Source organism: Anas acuta, chromosome 1 (genome assembly GCF_963932015.1).
Source record: "Anas acuta chromosome 1, bAnaAcu1.1, whole genome shotgun sequence".
Lineage (NCBI taxonomy): Eukaryota > Metazoa > Chordata > Aves > Anseriformes > Anatidae > Anas > Anas acuta.
In genome coordinates, this window is record NC_088979.1 from 83203392 (window position 1) to 83230339 (window position 26948).

Genomic DNA, 26948 nt, shown 5'->3' on the forward strand with positions numbered 1-26948 from the left:
CAACGATAAAAATGCTTCTGAATTTTCAGTCCTGTCCTTGAAGGAGCAGAAATACAATACCAGTATACAGAGGAGTAAAGTTTTAAAGAGAGCTTGAATATTTGTGTGTTGTCTAAAATACCTTCTCTTACCAAAAGTGTAAGAGTGATATATTTTGATGTATGTGAAAGATGTGCTGTTTGTTGTAAATCTTCACCTAGCATGCTTATAAACCTAGCCATAGTAAAAGCTAATCACAGTTAACAGTGAATAGCGAGGAAGAAACAAACTAAAGATAAACTGCCAGACAGTAAACTGCTCACATTGCAGAACCCTGTTGAAGAACTGGTGCAAACATCCCTAGACTCCTAATTTATTGGCTTCTCCTATTTTATTCACTTTCATGCCTCTTATAAATATCCGTCACATATCTACTTAGTTGCATTAAGCCACTGTAGAAGGAAGACTTTGAAAGAGAGAATTTAAAATGTTGAGCAGACCAGTGATCACAAGACTGTGTAACAAGCTAAAACAAGTAATTATCCACTATGACATTACATGTAAAATAACTCACCAGTGGTATTAAAAAATAAAATAAATATCAGCAAATGAAAACAAGGCCCAAGTACCTCCATATTCTACCAGGAAGACTGGCAGAATATGGAAGTATTTCCTTTTCCAGAGAACTGTGCTCTCTATTTCAGAACAAGCATCAGGAATGAAATCTTGTGAGAAAGGCACCTATACCACCACACCTTTAGACCAAGATGTGAAATGGAAATTGATATTGTATCTCTTACCAGGGATTTTGAATATCTCTCCCATTTTCCTGAAAGGAAAGACTTGAGCTAGGACATTAATAGTACTTGCCACGCAGGCCTGAATGCTCATCCCTGCTTCTGTAAGAAGGGATCTCAACAAAGCTGCAGGATTTGTCATCTACCAATTTTGTATGTGATACAGCCTAGTCTCTTTTTTAACTTGCACCGTATCTCTTCCAGACAACGAAAGCACTAAGAACCAAAGCCAGCTAAGCCATAAGGGTGACTCAGTGACCAAAAAATGTTGGTGAGAGTGGCCTTGTAGAGTGACATACAGAGTCTATATTGCCATCACTATCATTTAGTGCTCCCCAGAACTAATTTCTGAGGTTGAGCCCAGGGACAGCTATCTCCCTGGGGCTGGTGTCAATGGTATTAAATGAGGATGGTGCCTTTGCAGGTTTTATCTTCTTTCCATCTTTCTTGAATATCTGTAGAGAGATAGGAGATGGGAGTTTTTTAACCCCATGTATTGGGTCTCTCTGCTTGAGTAAAGAACAGAGCCCTGCTCAGCCCTGCTCAGATTCAATCAAGGGGCTGCAGCTGCAGCTGGAGCTTTTATGGGAAAATTTATGTTATGAGCCTTTCATTTCTTTTAGAGGGTTGTGTTGTGCTTGAAAACTCTTAAGAAGGTCTTTTTTCGAGGGTCTTTTTTAATGGAAGATAGTGCTGTCTTAATCTTGATCTTGCAGCTTATGATAGTGTCAGAAAACAAATAAATTAATGCATAGGATGTCCAGTGACATTGAATATCAAAATATATCATGTTCCACGATGGTGTTGGGTTCCAGATACACGCAGACTTAATGGAAATTGTTGTTTGTCAGGGGTGGTTAACACTGTCACCTTTTTTCTACCTCAGCAATCTCTCTAGCTGGCCAAACTGTAACTGCATAACACTGGCGTCTTAATTAGTTACATCGAGCAAGGTGTCTTTTGGACCAATGCTATTACTGAATTTATAGTGTGAGTCAGCCAAGAATGGTTATTCTTTCAGCCAAGACAGAGATTTTGAAACGATCACAGCCGGGGAAGGGATTGGAGGCACATTGAAATGTAGAAATAATGTTTCCTAGCTTCCCTTTCCAAAATATTTTACGAATCCTAGGTAATGAACCCCAACAGCATGTAGTTTCATAAGGAATAGTAATTCTTCATTTTACACGAGGGAAAGGAATTCATCCTGGCCATAATAAAAGCCAGTGTCAGAATTAGAGCCTACAACGAGCAGTGCTAGCTTCCAAGCCAGAGAGCAGCCCATTAGATTTTGCCTAATTACCAGTCTAAATTAGCCATTAATGACTTCTCCAACTCCCATTTGCTTACTGCAGCAGGATAAAAATCAAAATGAGAGAGGCAAGAAAATGCCTATGCTGGGACTCACAACATCTGAAAGAAAAGTTATTTTCAAAAGCTATTTTTCTTCTCAGATGTGATGGTGACAGCTACCCTCAGAAAAACACACACAGACAGACAGAGAGGAAATTCTTGTGTTATGAGCTGACCCCAACTTGTATCTTAATAGCATTAAGTCAGGTCATAGTCTTCCACAGCAAAAGAAACAAAACAAAATAGGACAAGGTAACAAAATGAATTTCCACAGGATCTTCCTCTTGAGGGATGGGGAAGAAAATGCTGCAGGGATTGCTGCATCTCTCTGCTCAGTTGCTCTTGGAGAAGGCTTCTAGCAACATTAACTTCCTAAAAGCATCCATTTGGGTATTGAGGGGATGTGGAGGACTGGTGTCATGGACCAGAGCCAGAGCACTGTTCCAGCCTCCCCTGCCCTGCCACCAGCTGCAGAAGTCATTCAGGACAGTGGCCTCATGGAAACCAAGATGTTAGGAGTGGGAACACATACTTTCCCACAGAGACAGAGGAATATCCAGCCACAGATCTCTTCATAACATAAGGGATATCAAGGCCTGCTGCTAGACTCTCTTAAAGGCTAATTAGACTGGAAAGTCTTGACAGGTCTTTACAGGAACGGTGCTTCAGGGACTGTTCAGTCATTTCAGCGTTGCTAATAAGGAAGCTCGACATACAGTACCTGCAGAATTCATTATGCCATTTCTCTGGATCCCTTTCCTCCCTGCTTGTATGCCAACATCACTATTGCATACATGAACATATGTTCTGTTTTTCAGACTTCTGCTGCACCTGAGCACAAAGGAAGGCGGACCTGCCTTCATATATCTGCTGCTTTGCAGCTGGTCTATGGGAAAGTTTAGAAGAGCATGGTTTAATTCCTGTGTGCTCCCAGCCGGGCCAGCAATCATAATGTGAGCTGAAACAAAATCTCTCAGCTCATTGTGCCAGGTAAGAGGTTGCTGCAGCAGAGTTTTAGGGTGACTACTTGTATTTAGGCGTGCTGGCTCCCAAAGCATTGCTGATGTGACAGCCTGGTTCTTTAAGAACTGCTGCTACAGTGCGTAATAACACAGCTATGCAATGAAATTGCTGCAACTGAGCTACTCCTGAATGTCTGATTTCTTGAACTATCAGTAGAAGTGCTCCATCTGTGTCTTCCCATCTGTGCTCACGTTTTGGCAAGCCAGCATGCCAAAACTTCTTCTTTCCTCTACCTCCCTTCTCCCCTGCAGGCTCTTATTCCTCCTCCCACTCTAGCTCTTCTCTTTCTTCAGAAACACTGGGGAGAAAATAACATCCAATGCAGCAATGCTGTTTCTTGTTCTACCTCTGATTACCCTAGAGGGAGAGGATAAACCTGGTCATCTTCCCACTCTGCCCTGCAAGGACTACGGCGACTACAAAATTCAAAGGTTCCAGATCCTGGTATAATCTGTGATGGGGGTGGGGTAACTCCCAAAGATAAATATTATGCTGTCTTTAAACTGCAGGGATTCACAAGGAAGAAAGCCAAAGTTACAGTAGGAGGAGACAGGGCCTGAGGTCAGAGAGAGAGGAGAAGGAGCATGGGGAAGCCCTGCAGAGTCAATCTCATGATGCCAGGGGAGAGATCGTGTCAGCAGCGCTGCTGCTTGTCTCCCCCTGTGCTCTTGGCATCCCCAGGCGTCCTGGCCCCCTGTGCTCTCACAGCATCAGCCTAGGTCTGCAAGGCTGTGCCATGGGCAAAGAAAAGCCACAGCCAGTTTGATCCTCCCAAAATCTGCTGCTGGAGGAGCTGTCTGCTCTGCCCACGTGGCTAGCTGTCAGCATGAATTCTCCTCGTCTGAATACTTACAAAATCACTCTGGGTTGTATTTTCATGTAGTCTGCTGACTCCTGCATACCACTATCTCTGCTAACCCTAAAGTTATCACTTCATTTATCAGAGGAAGGCTTGTTTGTATGGATAATTTTGGCCTAACAGGGGCAGAGGAGGGGATAAGATTGAGTTTTTTGAATATTTGTGGATGTTTTTTAAATATATGAGAAATGTGCTGGGTTTGTATTTTTCATTTTTACACAACTGTGCCTTCCAAAGCATTCCAAAAAAAAAAAAAAAAAAAAAAAAAAGACAAAAAGACTAACTTTGCCACAGACAGCAAACAAATAATAATGAACAATCAAAGCAAAGCAATTACAAGCAACCCAGAGGCAGAAAACAATTCAGTGCAGCAGCTCAGATTAACTGTCACAAGAGCAAGGGGAACAGTCCCAGACAAAGCAAAAATGATGGTTTAGTGCATCCACCTGTACACACCAGGTAATCCTGAGAGGAGTCTGACCTGTAAGAGCTCTTAAAGCTCCTTTCTCTCCTGGATTCCAGACCAATAAATCTTTCCAGAACATCATTACATGTGAGTGTGAGTAGCAGCAATGGAAACTCTCAGAAGCCTGTAGTTAGACATGTGCTCATATACCGTGCTAGATCCACTGTGCAAACATGAATATGATTTAGTATTTTACTGAAGGTAGCTGCAAGCAGGAAAATGAGCAGGAGGCACAGATATTTTTCTCTGGGATTTCTGGAGCACACATGGTATTTAATTGATGGTTATAGTTTCTCATTCCTGCTTCTCCCTCCCTCTTCCTCTGCAAGCATGAAAAATTTACACGCACACGCACAGACAATCTCAGTGTCCTGGTCTGACCCCGCCACTAGAAGCAATAGCAGACAGCATTTAGCTATGGAAAAAGAATTAAAAATCCATGTGAAAACAACCTCAGTGCGTTTTTCATTAAGAATGAACACTCAGAAGAGCAACTAGCTGTGTTTAACACTGCTCTGGCACCAGCTTCTCTGGTGGCACACCTCGCCCTGCATCCCTGCAGGCAGCCCAGGCAAAGGGCTCCTGGATCCCTGTCCAGGAGCTGCTCCAGAGGTGGGAGCAGCCTCGTCACGGTGGATATTGCTCCTGTGCAAAGGTGCTTGGGTCCTTTCTCCACCAGTCGCTTGCCCCTGGGGTTATTACTGAGCTGCAGCATGTGTACCATAAGGTGTCGTTTTCATGCATGAGTAAGTAACAAGTCACTAGTCAGGCTTGTTACACCAGTGCTTAGCAGCCCGCTGCTGCTATAAATAGGTTCCACGCTCCCAGTTGCTCCCTGGCGTGTTCACACCCCGGTTAAGATACTGGTGTCCAACAATATTGCTTAGCTCAGCTTAGGATCCCTGAACTCGGCATTTTTCTTAGGCTGGCATAGCAGGCTGTTTATCATCCTAAATCTGGAAGGAAGAGAAAAATGACAGCATTTCCTTAGGGCTAAGCCGTGCATGTACTTCGTGTGCTGTGTTTTGAACTTGATGCTCTTGCAAACACCTGGCACGTGTTCCTACCATGTTTCACAGACGGCTTTTTGTTACAAGAGTCCCCCTTCGCATGAAGTGCTTGCTGGGCATTTAAGGCAGTGCCCTTTGTTTCTAATAGTTATTGATTCCCTGAATGCAGGGGAATATGGATTCAATTAGCTGGTCACAGCACTGTAGTTCAGGGCTTGTCAGCATTTCCAGTATATAAACTAATGTTTTCAAGGTTTATACAACATAACCATAAAAATTCAGCCTGCATTAAAGCTGACATTCAAGGTCCTTTTACAGATGATTACCTTATAACATACACTAATTACTTTTGTTATTTTATACCCATACTTTCATTATTTTGGAACCACTGATTACTGCAAACATACAGTGAGTTTCCAAGAAGTGATTCTTAAAGATGGGCACTTCTGCTACATCAGAGCACAAAACTTCTCCCTTCCATGGAATGAAAATGATCCAAGAACCCCTGAAACCAATGCCCTTTTAATGTAGGTCATGACCTATCCCAATGTTTTTGGTTAAGCTTTATACTGCTGTGTCTTTTCTCCAGAAATATTCACCTTTCCAAGTTTCTTCTTCATTCTCCAACAGAAGTTGTGCAGTAGTGCTCCAGCAGGGTCTCTAGGCAGCTCTTACTCACATCCCTACCTTAAATTTAGAAACGGGGACTTTCCCCCTTCTGAGAAAAGGACTCCCATCCACACACCTTCAGGCTGTGACTGCACTGCAACCTGTGCTGTCTCATTGCTGGCTCTGCAATGCCCCCACCTCCTGCCCCCAAGCTCTGTAGGTCTGTCCCCTTTGCACCCTCTCCAGCATCTTTGCAGCCATGTCTGGAGAAGGGTCAGGCCTGGAGCCACTGACAACCGCACTGGCTGATGTAGTGGTTTCCTCTGTATCAATAATACTGTGTCCAAAAAGCCAGCTTAATCAGCATACTTGCACAGCTGCAAGGCAGCTTGATTCCAGTGGTACCTTGCCAGAAAAGGCAAGGATGTCCTGGGTAGAAGTTCTTACTGAATTTAGGGCTTAGCAGTAACTGTGAGATGCCGGTACTCACAGGGACAAAATCTTACTTGGAACTCACCAGAGGCTGTGATCCAAAAGCCCTTGGCTCTCAGCGAGGCAAGACACTGCCAGCCAGCCAACTGGTGATATCTCGGTGCTGTGAGAGGCAGACAGTGCTGGTTTCCTTGCTCCAGCTGAGCTGAGAACGCAGCAGAGTTGCTGCTTCTCGCTGTGGCAGGATCATGCTCTTGTGGGAGACACTGCTGGCTTCTCCCTGCTGCTGTGGTCCCAGGTCAGAGCTGAGAGGATCCCTTTGTCTTGCTGTGGTGGGCTCTTGTTCAAGTGAGGAGCAGCTGCTCTTAGCTCCCAGCTCCTATGAAGCTCAATGGAAGCGTGGTGAGTCTGAAACTATGACCCCATCCTTTTCTCTTCCTTTTATTCTGGGCTTAGTGATTCAACATGTGGAAATGAGAAGTTCCTACTGTCTTCTAGAAATTACTCAACCCTCTTAACTATATTTTTTGGCTGTTCTAGCTCTCATTTGCCTTGTCATTCTATACCAGAGCAACACCTCCAAATATTTTCACCCATTAAATGTGTAAGGTGTGTTGCAGCTGGTCCCCCGAGCTGAACGGCATGGGGACAGGATGGTATCACCTTCAGTGCCCTTCAGGATACATGCAGCCTGGATATCTGTTTTTGAGATGTTCAGTTTATTTTTTACTTTTCTCGTTCTACAATGTAGGGTGGCTTTTCTAGCTGCAGTAGGTCTGCTTCTGTGGGTATTGCTGAAACATATCAACTTCTAAAGTGCCTAAAATAGCACGGATGTTTATAATATAGTTGCTATAAGGCTGGCATATTAAAATGTATTTACATCTCAAAAATTTTAACCTGGAGCAGACTTGATATTATCTAAATAATTTGTTTAAGAGAACGTAAAATAATTTCCTCCTCTTCCAGAGGAGATGTAATATTTACGAAATCTTATCTTCACAAACAGAATTTGTATTTTAAGCTTGCAAATTAGAATTTGCACACTAAAGAGAGTCAAGCTAAAAAGGAATTAAAAATATGTGATCAGCAAAGGAAGAAAAAATTGCTGAAATGTATCACCATTACTGCATTAATATATGGCAATCTTATGACAGGTAAATGTATAAGGACTTATTTGCTAACTCAGAACACTGTCTATGGAACATTGATTTAAATATAGCTATGCCTTCCTTTCTTCAGGTCATAATGTAGTAGTAGTAGCATGTCCTCTGATGTCCTCTACTTTCACAGTTGATACAGAGACCCAGTTAGAAAGATTACAGAAAATGGGTGGGAAGTATAGCAGCAGACTGCAGCCATTGCCTTGATATATACAGTACCATGGGACAAGTGCGCTTCTGGAATTGGTAGAAATTGCTATTAACATCATAGTAGGAAGATGCATCCCCGTAGTCATTCAGCCAAGGATTAAGGTGACATGCATTCCAGCAGCACAAATTGTACTGGTATACTTAAGGCTGAGATGTCATTTCTATGCCACGAATGGTAGCATCTCTGTCCTTTTCTTGTATGTGTATACGTATTGGTACCACCATAATGACAACTTTGTATTCACATTGCCACGGTATGAGCAACCTTAATGGCTATAAAGGGGCTATAATGCTGTGTCAATTAAATAATACGCATTTTTAAAGTACTTAAGTATAAGGCCACATAATAGCTTGCAGTCATTCAGAGGAGCTTCTGATAGCATATTACTTAAATCAATCTGTGTCAACAGTCCTCAGTCCACTGCAGGGAGAAGGTCTTTTCTGCAATGCTCTTGGCTGGATGTGCATCCTACTTGGTTACTGCAGGTTGCCAAGAGCATGATTACTTTCTTCTCCAGAACCTCCCCTAAATGCTTTTTCCCAGTTGTTATGTAGGCTCGTCCCCTTTTCGGTGACATTTATTATTTTCAATACATTTTCAAAAGGTGGGCAGGTAAATACAAAGTGTTTTTAAGAGCCACCATAAAGAACTGAGATATATTTCTGTAGTGGTTTTACCCAGCTGAGCAGCCAAACTCCACCACAACTGCTCTCTCACTCCGCCTCTTCAAAGGAACTGGGGAAGAAAATATGATGGAAAGGGCTCAAGGGTTGAGATGAGGACAAGGAGATCACTCACCAGTTATCGTCATGGGCAAAACAGACAGCATAGGGAGATTACTATAATTTATTACCTATCCCTAGCAGACTAGAGCAGTGAGAAACTAAAAGCAAACCAAAAACACCTTCCTCACAACCCCACTCTCCTACCTCCTCCCCCCAAGTGGTGCAGGGAAATGGGGGAATGGGGCCTGCAGTCAGTCCCTGATGCTTTGTCTCCACTGCTCCTTCCTTCTCCACCTGAGATAAGTTGCACTGCTCCAGTCCAAGTTCCCTGAGCTAGCACATGCTGCTGAAGGTAGTTTAAGCCACACTTTTGTCTAGGACCTAAAGCTTTTTTTTCAAGACTGCACCTATGAGCTCAAAAGAAAACATTTGTGAGACTTCCAGGGCTGGGGTCAGCCTGGCGCATCTCATCAGCCTCACCCTTGGGCCCTTCCAGCACAACACCCACACTGGCCCCGTGCTCTGCCACCCTGTCACCTGCCAGTTTGTATAAAAATTGTATAAAATAGGCCTGTAAACCCACCAGCATTTCCCTACGGTTATGGAAGGGGAGTCATGTTGTGTGGTGGCTTTGCCATCATCCCCTCTTCTCAGCCCCTGGGCATGAGGACATGTATCCTGCAGGGTAGCACCTTATCTTGCTGTTTTATTTTTTAAAAAGCCTCTGGAGGCTTTTTTCTTCTTCTTTTTTTTTTTTTATTTTTTCCCCCACTTGATTTTATTGAGATGATAATGGTGAGGTGTCAGACTTTTTTGAATACTTGGGAAGAGCATTTTTCTGGATCTTCTGTCTAGGCAGCCTGTCACTTTATGACTTTATGTTACAGAAGAGGTGAGAAAAGACAGGAGCAGCTATCACAGGCAGCTGATGGCATTTTATGGGGTCAGTGATTTCCAGCTTCTGCAAAAGCACATAGAGTGATTAAATTCGAGCTCCCCTACCAACATGCTCTCCTCAGGAAAGGCGACAGCAGCAGCTTTGTTGCTGCTTTTGCTGTGCCTGGGTCGCTGCTCTTCTTACTCCTGCTGCAGAACATGTCTCCCTGAGTGCAAATATTGAGCAGCCCGTAGCATGGAGGTTGCTGTGTTTGGTAGTTTGGTAGGTTGCTGTGCTTGGATAAGTCAAGCCAAGTCTGTTTTTCCTTTCTGTGTTGTCTTCTCTCTCCACATATGCACTACACAGTTAACTTTGGAGAAACTCCAGAGAAGACTCAGCATTGACATGGCTCAGGCTGAACCCAAGCTGACCCATGAAATGTCAAAGAGAAGCTGCTGATAAAGGGTATTTCCAGTCACTGCTCATGAAGCCCACAGAAAGGCACTGCTGCCATTTTCAGTTAAGTGCTTATTACGGCCGGCTAGGCAGCTGCTCCCAAAACACTGAGGGGTCAAGAGCATGTGGCCATCTGGAAGTGTAACCTAAACCACGAGTTGCTCAGTATCTGCAGCACTTTTCATAAGTGCTTCAGTGTGAAGAGTCACCACTAGAGCCATAAAATTGGATATTTGGATAAGGAAAAACAGGCTTCAGATGTTATAGATCTGAAAGTTCATGATTCTGATTCTCATTGCTTTGATTCTCATTGTGCTAGAAGATAGGTTGACAACCTTGCATCTATCCAGTGCTGGGACTTGTACAATGCTGTGCCTGATTTATGGGATTGCAGAGAAAAAGGGCTGGTGCCAGATGAAGGAGAGTCTATTGACCACTTCCATTCATTTCCTGTAAGTCAACAGGAATATTTTCTTAACCTTCACTCATGATACCATTTATTCACTTTTTGTTTTCTGCGTCTCTGGATTCTTTCCATGATTTGTGTTTCTGTATTTTCAGCTATTTACTGACTTCCATCTTCCCTTTCAAAAGATTTCCCAGCATTCCTTAATTTTGCCATTGTAAACCTTTATCTGGCAAATCCTGCCCTCCATTTTGTTTCTCCAGAGGCATATTTATACACTAAATAGGTTCAATTCTTCTAGAGAAAATGAGAGCTCAGGCACAGAAGTATGTGAAAGGCATCATCTAGCACATGGGTCAGTTCCACCCTCTCTCACAGTGCAGAGGGTTAGGTAGTCATCTCAGGAGCGTGCCATGGTGAAGTGGAGACACTGCTGTGAGGCATGCCTCCACCTTCCTCTGGTCCAAGTCACAGCTGGAGGAGGAGAAATTTCTCACCTGATGTACACAAGTCTTCTGCTAGCACCCAAACTGGGTACTGACACTGAGGGAGCCAGGATTTTGTTTTAGGTGCACCAGTTAGATGACACTTTGATACAATAGCATGGCAACAGGCTGCTTGGTAGCTGTGCTAGAAATGAAGCACTAACCATTTCTCTGTGTTGCTGTCTCCAAGGAGAAGTTCAATATAAGTCAGTCCCTTAACATCAGTTTGACATCAGCCTATATCTTTGCCACATTAATTCAATTTATTACCCATTTTGATCCACGCTTTGCATCCTATTTAGAATGCCAGGGGACCTGTTCATCCCTAATGATTGAGGAAGCATTTGTGTTTTATAAGCTATTTGGGACACACCATAAGGAACTTAAAGTGTCTGGTTTATTTTCATTGTTAAATTTACCATGTACCCAGTTCTGATGCCATCAAAATTGATGGCAAACTTGCCAGGGACCACTGCAACTGCGATGCTTTCTGAAATTTAAGGCGCCTATCAAAGGTGCTTCTACCATGTTCTCCCCAGTAAAAAAGGCCTAGTGGTCTTTTCATAAATAATGCATAGGAAATGTTATCAGGGTGGGGAGGAAATTACAAAATGTTAGTTTGTTGTTCTCTCTTTTATCTCTAGCTAAACTTTGATCTCTAGAAAGTGTTTCTACTGTCATCTGTAAGAGTTTCCTTAGTCTTCAGTCAGTTACATATTAAAATTCAGCTGACTAATTTTGCTGTTTTTCTTTGATCTTTTTTCTTCAATGTGAATTACTGTAGCTAAAAAGTTCACATTTGCCTGAGCAAAATTCATATTCCTTTCTCTGTACATTCAGACATTTGGAAGTTTCTCTGTGCTGCATTTTTGCCCGACTTTCCTTGCCAATTCAGGTATATTGTGTCTCTTCACCTGTGCTCTTCTTTCCAGGAAGTCTTTTGCTATCGCAGGTATTCAGATTGCTACAAGCGATGGGTCTCCAGAGCACTGCCCAGCCCCTCACCCACCTGCCCCCATGGCTTATTCAGCTATATAGGACAGTTTCCCCAGTGAGGAAGCTATAAATTATCCATCAGCATTGCTGAAGTCTGTGCTCCTTTCTTTGAAGACTTTTCTCATTTGGGAGTGAAAGAGTCAATGCATTGTGGATTTGGGGGTGTGAGGTAGAGGATCAATAATGTGTTAGAGTGCAATGGTAAGACAAGTTTAGAAACAAATCAAGACTAAGTATATCATGTTGCCTTCTTGCTTACTTCTGGCTTTGGGCTTGTGTCATTGCAATGCTAGTGATAATGTAGGTGCCTGAACCACACACTTTGCCCAGCCCCAGACTAGGAAAAAATGGACAAGCCATGGCAGAAAATGTGCCAGGGTCACTTTGCCTAAGAAGTGCAATACAACTTGTAAATGCCAGGCCATGGAAGCAGCAGCATCCTTCCCAGCATACTCCTTCAGCCACCCAGCACATAGATGATTAGAGACAGACGCACTCCCTACATCTCCCACCCACTCACTGCTCATTTCCTCCTGAAGGGAGCAAAGAAAACATGTTTTCCTTGTTCCCATATAAATAGACCCTCTTGTCAACCCCACAACCTATGAGCACCATGCACATATGCTTGTGTACACACACTTGTGCTCCACCCGTTTCTTTCCACACAAGATCCATGTTAACTCTCCACAGAACAAAAAGCATTTTAAGAAATCCTTAGAAATTAAATCAGGATTGACTGTTATGCTGTTTACTTGTAATTCAGGATTTCACTGTTGTGAAATCAAACTATCTATTATGGTCCACACTGTTTTTCTTGTAAGGAGTGTACTATCCATCCTCAGGACAGACTAATTTTTTTTCATGGGCCCATGAAGAATTTGCAGCATAGTGCTTTATCTGTATGCGTCTTCATATATGGTAGTTTCACCTGATGTGTCTGCTACATGATACTTGATGCTTAGCTAGAATTATCTGTTAGAGTTACAGATTACACTTTGTCAGACAAGCAGTTGTTAGTATTACATCCTAGTAATGAGATCCTCATGAGCTGACATATATCTGTGCTAATTAACAGAGGAATGAATCTGCAGGGTTCTATGCTGGTGGGTCAAGGTGCTGGAGAAAAACCTGAAGATTTTCCTTTCTGAACAAACCTCAGTATCCTGGGCCAGAACCACTAAGTGGCACTGAACCACATGAATTATTTTCATACATCTCCATTTTTTTTTCCCATTATTATCAAACTGTTGGTAACAGATGGAACTTGAGCTGCAGAAGAAGGTTATCCCAATTGATTTTTTGAGACACACTTATCCAAGGTATCTATCTATTCAGCTGGGAAGAGGGTCTCTCCCCTCATTGTATCACACTTAGCCTTCTGCTACAGAAGAACCATTTGTGCATTACTTAGTTGATGCACCAGTTCACCACTCCCAGCTAGCTATGACCTAGGCAGCTCCTCATGATACATACCAGTCAGGACTGCCTGATGTTAATCTTGAAGGCTTAATGCTGTTCCCTGCTATAGTTTAGTTAGCTTTAATGTATACTGCGATAGTTTTTGTGTGCTGCTGGCTTAGTTCTACAGATCTTCAAGTTATGCCTTGCACTGTTCCTCCTCTTCTCCTTTTCTGGCCCAGGACCTCTTTGGCTATACTGGATTCCAGCCCGAGTTGGAAGGGTTTTAGAAAGTTTTTCTCTCCCAAAGTAACATCTGGGGCAGAAACACCTCAGACAGATGCAATGTATGAAAGCACAACAGCCCTCACCCACAGGGCCATTCTGAGCTCAGCAAACCAGTGCTGTCTCTGCTGAGAAGCAGGAAGAAAGTCACCACCAGTAGAGGAGGGGAGAAGCACATGCTAACTTGTCAGATCCCATCATCTCATGAATGCATAATACAAGGCAGCCCTCTGAAAAAAAAAAAAAAAAAAAAAAAAAAACAGTTTAACTCTGCTTCACCATCACGTTGCTGATGATACAGTAATATACCATTTTGGTACCTGTGTTCTTACAGCATCCTCATTGTGGGTCCTTCAGACCAGATGTAGCTGTCGGTTGGTGTCATTTCACGATTTACTACAAACTTGACAGGTATTTAACTTTCGTTACTTTGTGCATGTCTTTTCTCTTTATACATTTTACCATGAAACTGCAGCTCCATTGTTTTTCCCACTAGCAGTCAGACACCACAATTCAGGACACAGACTGCTGTTAAGACAAATGTGGGGAAAAATGGTAATTCTTCCTGCTACGACTCCCTGCATGCATGACAGGAACTGCAACCAAAGAAATGAGCCCTCTTTGCCTCAAATTTGCCTTCTCATTTCCATATATTTCCTCTCAGTTCTGACATCCTTCCCCATCTTCCAACTTTGCTTCTGGAGATTACAAGAGCTCTGAGGATTAGCACTGTTTCACAGCTCTATAGGTATTGACAGCTGTTTTCTCTTATTGAATGCAATGGATATGTGCATCTAAAATCTTGCATTTACACTAAAGCTTCTTATTCATCCAGTGGCCAGGTAAACCCACTGAGGACAACCAGAAAAGTGGAAGCTTGATGTCCTCAAGCCTCCTGAGATGTTTCTGGAGCTTGGAAAGCATGCTCACTGGTATTTATAGGATGTCATCAATATCTAGGGGTGAACTACAAAAATAGACCAGGGAGAAATAAGAGGGAAGAAAGCACTTTGTGCAAATGCAGTCAGAAAGTCTTAAGCACTAATTGCTCGAGCTGGCTGGGTCGAACCACAGTGGAGGTTTCCTGCCTGCTTCTCAATGGAAACAGCATTGATTCATTGGGCATAGAGAAGTCCCATGCCTGATGAGCAGGTAAAAAATTGTTGCTAGCCCTAGAAAATCACTTCTGGGTAGACACGCTGAGTGTGCAATAAACTACATGATGTGGTGCCATTTAACATACTTAAAAAAGGAGTGTGGGCTCAAGCACTGTACAGTGTGTCATCCTCGACATAACCATGACACATTATGAGAAGGACGTGATTTAATATCTTTTCTCCCTGTGTGGTAGCACACGTTTGGCTCTGTGATTCACATATTTCTGAGACAGATGGAGGGAAACCATCCGCTGTAATCTGCTATTTTGTGAGAGTGGGGAAAAAAGCAAACTTGCAACAGCAGGCGCTGGTGTACACAGCATGGGGTAATCCCAAGGGAATGCTCAGGGTGGATGGGGCTGGATGGCAGGTGCCAATGTGGGGCGTGGAGAAACGGTCATTCTGTGGACAAGCTCATGGCTCCAGTCCTGGATTTACCTGAAGCTGTTACAGCTGAGCTGCACTGGCTGTAAATCCTGCCCCATGGTGGCAGAGAGACTCCCTCCATCAGTAAGGCCATCTGGAATAATTCACTAAACTGATGCTCCTCACATGTAGCAGTCACAGGCAACATAAATCACAGGCAGGGGAACTGGTGATGCCTTCCTCCTGCCTCCTTCTTTCGCCAGACCTCACCTGACTTCTGCTTCATTGGGAAACTTGTAGACTGTGCATCACGTCTTTTGCTTTAATGTATTGCAAGGGTCTGAAAGGCCGTGCCAGGTTGTGAAGTTTTCAAACATGGAGGTGGCCATCTCTGGCTAGGCAGCACAGAGAGCTGCTTTCAAACTCACAAAAATATAGGAAAAGGCAGGTGTAAGTCAAATTTCTGGGGAAAGCGGAGAATCCTCATCTGGAGCGGCCACGTGGCCACTTGCCAAGGGGGCCTGCCCTCACTGCGGGTTGATGTGTTTCATGGCACTGGTAAAAGAGCAGCCTTATACTTCTGCCAGCACAGACTGCTCCAAGAGAAGCACACACATTGAGCCTGGGAATTGAGTTTGCCTGCAGGCCTTCGCGTCCTTGGCCAGCCCTGAGGGCCAGTGTCAATCAACAGAAAGTAAAGACGCCTCCAGCTCTGCATTGAGCCAGGCCAGCTCTGGGCCTGGGACTGGGCAAGGGAGAGTGGACCAACAGGATGCTTGTCCCTTACTCATTTCATGCTCCGTGCCAAGCACTGCTGTGCTGAAACCACAACCAGGATGCTGTCTTGTTTCCTTCACTCCTGTCATGCTGCTAGTCAATTCAGGACCAATGTTACTCACCCCTGAGAAGAGTAATGGGATGAAGCTGGAAAAGAAACCACACAAAACAAAGCGATATGTTATTGTCAGTGCTCTAGGCTTTTAAAAACCAATGTTCCAGGTTACAGACAACCCTTTCAAAGTACTTAAATTGTTCCATTATCAAAATAGCTACACATCACTTTTGAGACAACATAACAAAAGAGTTTCAATGCAGGAGAGAAGAAAAAAAAAAACTGATATGTTAGGCTGAAAGCAGAAAGGTTTTCTTTTAATTGCAGTAGTGTCATATATGAAGTGAAACAGCAATTTCATTGCATCGATATTTTGCATTCATATGTGTGAAGAGCATACCCACATACAAGGGAACAGGCATATGTGCAACACAGATCAATATCACAAGATTTGCATCAGCCATACAAAGCATTTTAAAACTCTGCAGACCTTAACATGTCAGCAGAGTTAATCTCCTCTTTAACAGAAGTGAGATCCCAAGGAAGAAACATAAGTCAGCAGCTTCACTCAGCCAGATTAAACAAACAACAAGGATTACAGAATTTTACCTCTGCTTCCTCCTCCTCCTCCTTCCTTCCTCCCTTCTGTAACAGTAGCCAAAGCACCAGCCTCCCCATCCAGCTCCATCTGTGCCCCAAGGCCATTACCTACCCTCTTAAGAATATAACTGGAAAACTCTGGGTACAATAACAAAAACAATAATAAAAGATAAAAACATCTCAGTGACAGAAATTGTGCCTCAAGTAATACTGCAATTTGCCCTCTCTTGATGTTTGCTCTAACATAATACTTCTCCAAGACTGCATGTTGTCCTTGCAATAGCTACTTAGGCAAATGTTATCACAGTGTGTGGAGAAATAAACAGCACAGAGCACACCAGGTTCACCACAGATAAAAGAAAGAGAGAAAGAGGTTTTGCTATAGAATCTTGGAGGTGAATTCCTTGCCAGAGTAAGGGTAGCATCACATTTGGTCTATAGCAATGAAAAATTATTCATAAATCAGAAGACAGTGGCATTTCATGAAGTAATTCACTCCACTGCTGCTGACCTGGGAGAACTTTTGGGTGTACTTTTTCTTCCCATTGGCTGTAAATGAATTTTAAGTCTTACGTATGTGCCTGAAGTTAGGTGGGATAAACCCAGATTCTCAGTTCTGGTCCATAAGGAGCTCCATCAGATCCTTCAAGCCGCTTCATAATATGTCAGCACAAACACGGGCTTCCTCTTTAGTGGCTTAGAGGCTCACTGGAGCAATCTTCCCCTCATATTTCTTTAAATATACTTCCTTGTCTCTTGTAAGAAGCAGTGCCAATTTTAGTCCTTCCTTGCCCTGCTTTAGCAGAAACCAGCAGCTGTGGAATCACATGATGTGGTGAAAGGGTAGGATGGGACTAATCAGGTGACTTCATTAAATGAGTTTTAAAATAACTCTGCTGAGTCTTCTGATATCTTCACCAATACCGATCAAGTCATATTTGACTTTTAACTCTGAAAGTAGCATTGGTCTTGTATGAAAGCCAAATGTATATAAAAGCCCATGGTAATAAAGCCCTCTGGTAGGAGGAAAGACCCATCTTTGCTGCTTTGTAATTCCTGCTGTTTTTTTCTGTGAAGCAACACTGATTTTCCATAGGCCAGATGCTCTGCTTCAGAAGAGGGAAAGAAATCATGGGCATTTTCTTCCTCTCTTTTTCACAGTTTTCCAACCCATTCTGGACACAGCATCCCACTAGAAAATGTTCCACTGAATCACTTTTCTCCTTTAGGAGGAAAATAACTGAAGGTTTCAAACACCTTAGCCTCTGTCATATCAATCTATAAGGTATGGGGAAGAGAAGCAGGCTACAGAAGGATCTTTGAGAATTCACTGAAGCACAAATGCTGAGCATTTTATATACCCTTCATGAGCGTATTTTGTTCTTTGCCAATATATACGGAAGCTGAACACGAAAGATACACTGCTTTTAAACTATCCTGAGCTTACAGATGTGTAACAAAATGATAAGAAGGTTAAAGCAAAGCCTAATGTAGGAAACATATGCAAGAATATCCACCTGTAAAACAAAAGCAACATCCTCAGCCACTTCTTGTAAAAAAAGATGTTCTGTGAACAGCAAGTACTCTTGAGCCTTCCTGCAGGTATATCATGGTAGTGCATAGCTCCAAGTTTCCCTAGTAGCTTTTATGTTATTTCTTATTGAAGTACCCTCACAGCAGACTATGTCACATGTTTTTGCCTGCATTTGCCAAGGACCAAAGGTGGCACGTCTTGGCAGGTACAGGTATAAAGCTGGATCCATCAGCAACTGCTGTCTGGCTGATGGGCTGCCGCTCTCACTGTTGGGCAGACCCTGCTTCCAGATTATTTCCAGAAGAAAGAGGCCCAGACATAGAAGAAAGGCTGTTATTGGTTTAATGTGTGGACATACTCCCTTGAACTCAGTAACCCAACTCTTTTCTTGAGGAAAGGCTGTTTTCATGCAAAATATAAAGCATAAGGACATTTCTCAGTCCCTGAAGATAAACAAACTATTTTTAAAAAAAATACAGCTGTTAATGAGATTGCTGGCTGTCATTTAAACATTTTATGTGTTGTTCTGCATGGCTGTTGTGCATCAGTTCAACTTATCACCTCAGCATTCTCCTAGAATTCACCAGAGCTTCGTGGTGGCTGTGCTGAGGTGTCTCCAAAGGATGTCACTGGAGTGGCTGGGCAGATTTGCATCTGCAACCAGAGGAACTCACTGTTAGAAAACCACTCACATGGAGTCCTTGTTATAGCATGACCATGGCCCTGGATACAGCCTATGGTTGTGGAGTCACCACCGCATGGCTGTACAAGTGTAGGAAGGACAAACAGAGCCTCTGTAGTTACTCTGACTTCCACAAAGAGTTGCAGTTCTGCTAAAGCAGTGCTGCTTCTCAACTCACCTGACCCCAGTCTCCCTGTGCTTCTTGGAGCTATGAATTACCCCCAAGGATTTAACAGAGGTGGAGGTTTCAGAACTCTACAGGAAGCAAGGCTTTCCATCTCTGCTGTGCCGTGAATCACACCTTTCTAGAGAATGTGTGTCATCTCTTCCCACAAAGGCATCTGCAATTGATTTGCAAGCGCTCACTTAGCAGAACGGAGCTCTGATCCTGAAAGTGCAGTGCAACCCAAATAAAGGATAATAAATGGCAGGCTTCATAACTCATCCTAAAGCATGTAGATTTAACCTAGTCTTCTAAAAATTTGGACCAGGTTATCAGCTTGGATGTGTCAAGCTGTCTATATCCAGTCCTTTAAAAGCACGGTTAGGAAGGAAAGGAAGATAATCCTGTGATTAATCTCAAGAAGTGGGTTCAAGGGGAATCTCAGGCCAGTGGCAGAGCTGGAGATTGGCTTACTCAGTAACTGTCAGTTAATATGGCTTAACCTGTCAGTGCCTCCATTCTCTGTCAATGAGGGGCAAAAAAGAATTCACGACTCTTTGGTCCTGTCTGTCTTAAATCTTTCACGATTTTTAAGGGCTTTGGGACAACTAGATGGAGACTCCATAGCACAGTCTGTACAGTCCTTGTTATTGTGGTTTACTTGCCGTTTAAATAGTCCCTCTGGTGTTCACATCCTTAGGGGCAACAATTTTCTAAGATACAGAAAATATAATGGTTATTCCAGGAGCATTAGGAGGGAACACATAGCAAATGTTCCTTAAAGGAAAATATTAGACCTATACAAAACCAAAATAATCCCTTTCTGTGGATAGATCCTCAGTATTTCCATGCTCATTTGAAAATGACAAACCTTTAGTTTTCCACTGATTTAGCTTACTTTTTTTTTTTTTCCTTTGTTCCTAGACAAAGGCAGTGAGGTCTAAATTTTCAAATATCTTCAAGGAAAATTGCTCTGGGTAACACCCAGTCACATCAAGGAGAACTGCAAAGCTAAAACCTGAATACTGGAAAATCCTGAAAACCTAGTTTAGTTATATGCCATAAAAATAAGAACTTGTTAAATGCAGTAGTATGAATGCGGAACTAAAAAATATGATATATAGGGAAACTAAAGGGAGACACTGCCTGTCATTTTGTTGGCAGACTGTTTTCATAGCTAAACCTGCTTGTGCATGCTGGATGATAAATGCTTCATACTTTCAAGGAGTCCTTAAAAAAAAAAAAAAAAGGATCTTTGAGAGATGCCTACCAACTCTGTTGCCATGGCAGCTGCAAGCATCAGTGATAACCCAGAGTTTCTAGGTTATTATGTGCACACAACCCTAATAACAAGTTCTGCAAAGTGCTCCACATTAGTGATAAATGAGTTGTCTAGTTTGTCTAGTGGTCCAACGTGGAAGGCAATGAGAAGATCTAGATCGAAGCAAGGTCTCTTTCTGATACACTGTACTGCTGCATCTTACCGATACTCATCTCTTAACGATGCATAATACTTTTCAGAGAAAGATTTTACCTGAAGCTTGCAGGTTGTCTGTGCATTCAGCTGCTGTAGTCTTCATTTGCAAGTTAGGACACCTAAATGCAGAGAAGCTGGACACAGAGAACTCAAGATCACATGGCAGGAGTCAAGAATAAATATTATTTTTTTTTACAGTCCCTTATCTGCGTGAATTTTGTTTTCATTACTCAAGCACCAGCTCTTCTAAAAAAATGTTACTGACAGATTCTTGTTTCCTTTCACTTCAAATCTGTGACATACCCATCCTTTTTAAGGCCTCTCTGTAAGCAAAGGAGACAAGGACAAAGCATAGAGGGGCAAAAATTACATTTTTTCCCTACTGCTTAGCCCCAGATCCACCACTGTGAGAGAATTTCCTACCAGTCATGGGTGTCTGGTGCTGTCTTGCCCTATGCTGTTGAGGGCAATGGTACATGGGGCTATCTGCTTGTTAGTGCTTACCTCCTACCAAAACCCTGCAGATTGTCTGTTAGCATCTCCAGAAGCAATGGTGATTCTGGAGAAAAGGCGCTACTATCCTGCCCCAGGAAAAATCAGGCCCAAAGCACTCAGATTCCCTGTTACTTCATCTCTGTATCACCCTTTCTTGTTCAGGAAATAGAGATGATCCTTCCTCTTTCCCCTCGCTATGTGTTCCCTGTCTGCGGCTTGCTATCTCCTTCAAGCAGGAGCTCTCTGCACTGACGTGTATGTATGGCATTTAGCACAACCAGGCCGTTTTTAAGTTGAGGCATCTTGTAGGTACGATAGTGATATAACACTGGCAATAAATAATCACACGAAACCAGTGCCTCACAATTCCATGGGATTTATGCTTCCTTCCCCTTGCATACCTGAATGAAGGAGAAAATTTCTGTGAAAAAATAAAAAAAAATAAAAAAAAAGGAAAAGGAGCTCTGGTTCTGACTCCACAGTTATTAGTATACCATACACGCAGCTTCCCCTTCTGTTTAGGTAACGTTGTTCCCCAGGATGTTCCACCAGTAATCCCCCAGGTCCATTACTTTTGTACATATTTTCAGACCCAAGCAAGTAATTTATTCTTCTTTTAGACACTGCTTCAAAGTACATGAAAGCATTAATATGCCACTATATATTACCTCTTCTTTTGTTTAAGGCATCTGGAGATAAATGTTCATATTTTTTGAGTGAGGGAGAAGAGTTCCTACTCAAAGGTAATTCAAACATCTTGAAATATATACCACTGAAATACATTGAAACATTCAATATATCTGAATACAATTTTCACCTCTTATAATGGAGATTTCTGTGAATGGACTTGATCATCTTAACAACTAGACTAGAGAGAGAAAGATGTTTATTTCACAGACTTTATTATTCCATTACTTTTATTTCAGAGATTTCTAGAGAAACATGGCTACAAAATTTGTTTGTATTACAAGCAATAGAATCTAATTCATAATTTATCCAACCTAAACCAGTCAGTCTTGCCTTTCCACAGTCTGTCTTTCAGGAACACTACAAATCAGATCCAGATCAGGCTTGGGTGTGCAATTAAATTTCTGCCACATTAACCATAGTGCAAAGGCTGATGCACTTCTGCTAGTTTTATGCTAGCAGAACACAGATGGTACCTAGTTTCTTATAAAGATTACTGTCACTACAAAATTAACCTGTAAGACTTTTGAGCAAATCTGAAGGAGGGGAAAGGGTTTTATCCAGACCAGTGCTACATCATTTTTGATGTTGTATTAGAAGCCCTACAGCAGGAGTTATTGAATCATCCAAGCTCAGCCCAAATAATTTCTTAAATACGCTCACAGGCTTAATGGTATATATGTTACCCTCTATGATCTTACTAAGGATAGAAAACAGACCTATAATAAAAGTGCGTAATATATGCAGAAATGTAAAGGCATGCCAGCAGTTTTCAGAAATGGATCCAAGATTCCATTTTGGCTAAGATGAGAGGCAGAAACTTCAGTCATCCAGTATTGCCCTAAGGCAGAGCTAAGAAAAAAAAAAAAAAAAAAAAAGATGCTGTGTGATTGCTAAAATGCACAGGAGGCAATGATGATTTCAGTTCCTCAAATAGCTAGCTACATTGTAGAATAGTACAGGATAAAGATAGAGTGCTCTGAGATCCCATGGTGAAAGGTATTATTGGTGGGCTGAGTATTTTAATTGCTTTTATACTGTTGATTTCAAATTTGAAATCATGGATGCCACATCACTGTTGGTATAGCAGAAAGGTTCTGTAAAGGAGAGAGAAAAAGAAAGAAGGATATTCTTCACCTTTCCTGTCATTTTCTATTCCTTCTCTTTAACACTTTTCCTACCTGCTGCCATTATCCTCCCTGCCCCTTTCCATGAAGGGCACTAAACTAAACTAAACTAAACTAAACTAAACTAAAAAAAATAAAATAATAATAATAACTTAAAACTTTGAAAAAAATATGAGTGGAAGTTTTAAGGCAAAATAAATACCCAGCCAGGCCTCTTTTTTCTTTTTTTTTTTTCTTTTTTTTTTTTTTTAACATCTAAATAGTACAGCACACAAATCATAAAAGCAGTCCAAAAACCTTTTTTTTTTTTACTTATGATTATTTTCACGTTGAGTTCACTAAGGTGAAGAGCACAAGATTTCAACAAGCTGCAGTGCTCTTCAGGACAACAGCTGGTACATTTTATGCAGGTAACAGACCTTAAGGGCTCTTTCCAAGGACAGAATACAAGTTTCTGAAAGAGTTTGTGAATTTTTGCGCTGGGTGCCCTTTCTCTTTTACCAGTGGAAGCTGGGAAGACCTGGACCAGCAAAACGCAGAGCTGATTTTGCAAACTGGACAACTTCTCCTTGTCTGCCTCTTCCTCAGAATAGGTAAACCAAACAAATTTGAATTCCATATCCAGAAATGCATTGAACACTGTTGTCCCCTAGATGCTGCTTGCTAAAAATTATGTATAATAATAGGATTGAACTTGAAATACCTTCCTTCAAGACCCTGTTTTGTCATGTGTTCAGCTGCCTGAGTTTCCTTTCGTATACAGCTCTCTTTTTGTTACTTAACCTGTATTTTCCAGGAGCAGATTAAGCCTATTATGTTGGGCTTTGCCTTTGATATCTAATGAGAATAATAGGTTTCCAGTATGCAGGGAAGACAAGGCTGGTGTTGAGCAAGGCCTGAGGGCTGCCCCTGAGAGTACAGACACAGCTATTATCTTTCCTGTGAAGACATTACTGCTCCATAGCTCCAGGAAACATACAGCAAAATGTTCAATTAAAGTGGATTACATGTTCTTAGCTGGTCAGTTGTAATACCTAGGCTTGGAAATGTATTAGGAGATCCAAGAAAGAATGCTATTTCTTTATTAACCTCAGAGCTCTGCCCTTTATGCCTGTGGTTGTATTTTGCTTTCATATTCCTTTGCAAATTTGCCTAGCTGCCATCCAGTTTTACAGAATGGCTGCTTTTTCTACAAACACTGTATCCTGCCCCAAATCTGGTCTGAATACCTTTTCATTACAATAACGTAAGCTGAGTAGTGGTGTTTATTTAATTCCATGAGCTTCATTTTTATTAGGTAAATCCAATTCTTTCTTTGCCTGCCAGTACCATCCCAGAAAATATCTAGGCCTTAAGTCAAAAGTTTTCAATAATGTGTTATCCAGGTAGCTCAATTTCCTTTGTCCTTATTCAAGGTTGGTTCACTTCTGACATCCCATAGGAAAGCCATAAGCTAACTAAACACTACTACAGTGGATGCCTTTATTTCCTGCTGCGGCTATGTGACTATGGTCAGGGTTGTAAATGTTGTACCCTGATGCATAGTGGGGATTGCTCTTCATTGGCTCCCATAGCTATTATTACTGGAGGGAAAGACCATGGTGAGTGTTAGGAAGAAATAAAGCTCTGTTGGAGCAAGTCCCTGAGGGCTTTTCTATTTATTCAAGTTCACTGTTTTAGGAAGTCATTACAATGAGCTATCCCAAAAACCAGCTCAGCAGAAAAATGTATTTAACTGGAAGCCATTGTATTCGGATCTCAGGGCAGGCACAGCACTCTGTGTTAATTCATGAATTACAGCTATTTGTTTAATCCCCTTATTTCCTCCTTTCAGCCTGGTATCATTCCTTCCCTCACTCCCAGATGCACAGGGCTAGGCAGGTCCATTTCATCCACCCCAAGACCCAGCAGAATCTTCTAGCACATCCCATCCTTCCACTGCTCCAAGCCATCTAAATGCAACAAATGGCTGTAGATCTTGCCTCCAGAAGAACTGCATGGAAAAACAGTTCCTTGCTTTGCTTTATCACCATCTGGAAAGCCCTCCCTGATTCACAACCTGACATGGAAGTTCAATTGAATTCTTATCCAGTCTGTCTCTTCATCATTTTTAGTGAAAACCCCCTCAAGAGTAAGTAAGTGTCCTCACGCTGAAGTAAATCTATCAGCCAGTGGTGCTGTGTCTCAGCATGGAGTGATATACAGAGCTGGCTCCATTTCCTCCTCCAGACTGGAATCTCAGCTGGATACAAGAAGACATGAGCTTTCTTAAAACCCCCTCAGCATCATAGGTGCACCCTTTAGTCAGAGCTGGCAGCTGCTCCTATATAACTACTCATACATTTAAAGATATCTTTTGAATGGTACAAAAGGGGTTTTTTGTCTGTTTTGTTTTAAAGAAATAAAAAACACATAACTAATTCAAGGACTCTCTAGACACTCATTACAACTTGTTTCAACCAATGTCTTTTCAAATGGCTGTATCACCTTTCATTGTAAACCTGCACCATAAGGCTGAAGGATGCAGCTGAAAAGACCAGCAAACATAATGTAATCAATTATGACTCTGCTTAATGGAGTGGTGGTAACAAACACATAGCTCTTTGCTTTTCAAACAAAAGAGATACAACTTGAATAAATAAGTGTGCGTGTAGGAAAGGTGGGGAGTACTCTCATGGGAGGCAAATGGGAGCGTCGCACTTATTTTTAAGTATTGTTTCTGTGAGTAACAGTTCTCAAGATGTTTAGAATTATTTACCCAAACCCAACAAAGAGTAATTAAATAAAATATTTTCCTTTCTTATACTCTAAAAAATCTTACTTTTACTCTTCCAGAGTGAACTTTCTGCATATTCCAGAGTGGCAAAGAACTGAATTTTGTACTCTGTAGTGGTCAATAGTGGACCACTAAGTTGATAGATGACAGTTCTGAAAAGTGAGAGTTATAAAGATGAGTAGCACGATGCATGAAGTCAGAAAATGCTATCACGCTTAGGAAAAGAAGCAACAGCTGCTGAAGAGGATTTCTGCTGCTTTCTTCAGCAGAAGAGAGTTTGTCAGAGCTATAAATGTTTGCACTGACGAAACCATGGTGATGGTGTTACATAGCCAGCAAACCTCTCTTATAAAGTTATGGCTGAGCACAGCTTTCAATGCCATGACTTCGACTGAGTTTGTGGAAACCCCCTTTAATGTGCATTCCCTGGATATGTGGAAGCGGGAGGGAGAATTTATACAACCTTCATCACATTGGTTCAAGCTAATAAAATACCTTTCAGAGATCCTGCTGCCTTTCAGAAAGATGTAGCAGCTCGTGATTCCCAAAGTAACTATTTTGCTAGAGAATGATGCGGTGCTGTCATTGCTGACCTTACTATGAGAAGACTTACCTTAATATGAAAAGTTAATATGAAAGCCGGGGTCAGTTCATCCAGGGGAGATGAACCAGGTTTTCTGAGGACAACGATAGCTGGGACATAGGGCACATCCATCCAGAAGAGACTACATCTGCAGAAAAGTTGTTAGCATCTAGTTCAGTAAGGAGTTATATTATAACACTACAGTGAGATGTTATTGCAGCATTAGTTAAATACTGAATTTTCTCTTACCATGAATTATCACAGCATCAAGCCATTAGTATTAGTTAATTGTAGCCAAGTGCTATGGCACCACAAGCTATCGTAACATTTCCTGGAAAACATATACGATATTTCCAGAAGGTATCCTAAACTACTGTTTTAACTGCTTTGCATTCCAGGAAAGTAACGCTGCAAACAATAAGCCCTTGTAAACATTTTTAATAGCTATCATTTCAGAATTAGGAAGAGAAAAAAAGAATAATAAAGAAAATAAATGGTCTCAGTAGATGAGCTTTGCTCTTGAGCTGAGTTCTGCTGGAGGGCATAAGGTCCCCAGAGGACTTCTGTTACTGTAAGCCATGTAGCTGAAAGGTGAGGTGTGGAAGAGGCTCTCACTGGGCGGTCACAGAGACACAGTCCACAAGAGACTATGATATAAGCTGATACTTAAGGCAGCCCCTGGTAACACGAGCTATTAAAGTCTTGCTTATTGAAAGCATCATCATTATTACTCTGAAACATCCAGTTCAAGCTTTCTAGATAGATTGCTGAGAAAAGGAGACTTAGCCCTGAGAAATGCTTCTGCATATCAGGGACTTCCCTGGGGAAAGGATTAAGGGAAGTCAGTGGTGGCTGATTACCTTGCCCTGGTTTTTGCCTCTTGAAGCTGTGGTAGAGCAGATGTGTGTAGTTACACTGAGAACTTGTCAGAGTCATGAA

The 26948-nt window shown here is 42.0% G+C and overlaps 2 long non-coding RNA genes across 2 annotated transcripts in view; one reads left to right on the forward strand and one right to left on the reverse strand.

Annotated features, from left to right (window-relative positions):
• The window catches only part of LOC137858357 (uncharacterized), a 173710-nt gene that overhangs the window by 52683 nt on the left and 94079 nt on the right, over nucleotides 1–26948 (reverse strand). The gene's annotated exons all lie outside the window — the stretch shown is intronic.
• Nucleotides 6608–26948, forward strand: part of LOC137858338 (uncharacterized) — a 33344-nt gene continuing 13003 nt past the window's right edge. The window contains exons 1-2 of the long non-coding RNA XR_011097653.1: nucleotides 6608–6930; nucleotides 13865–13941. This is a non-coding gene — a long non-coding RNA (uncharacterized lncRNA). The remainder of the gene's footprint in view (nucleotides 6931–13864; nucleotides 13942–26948) is intronic.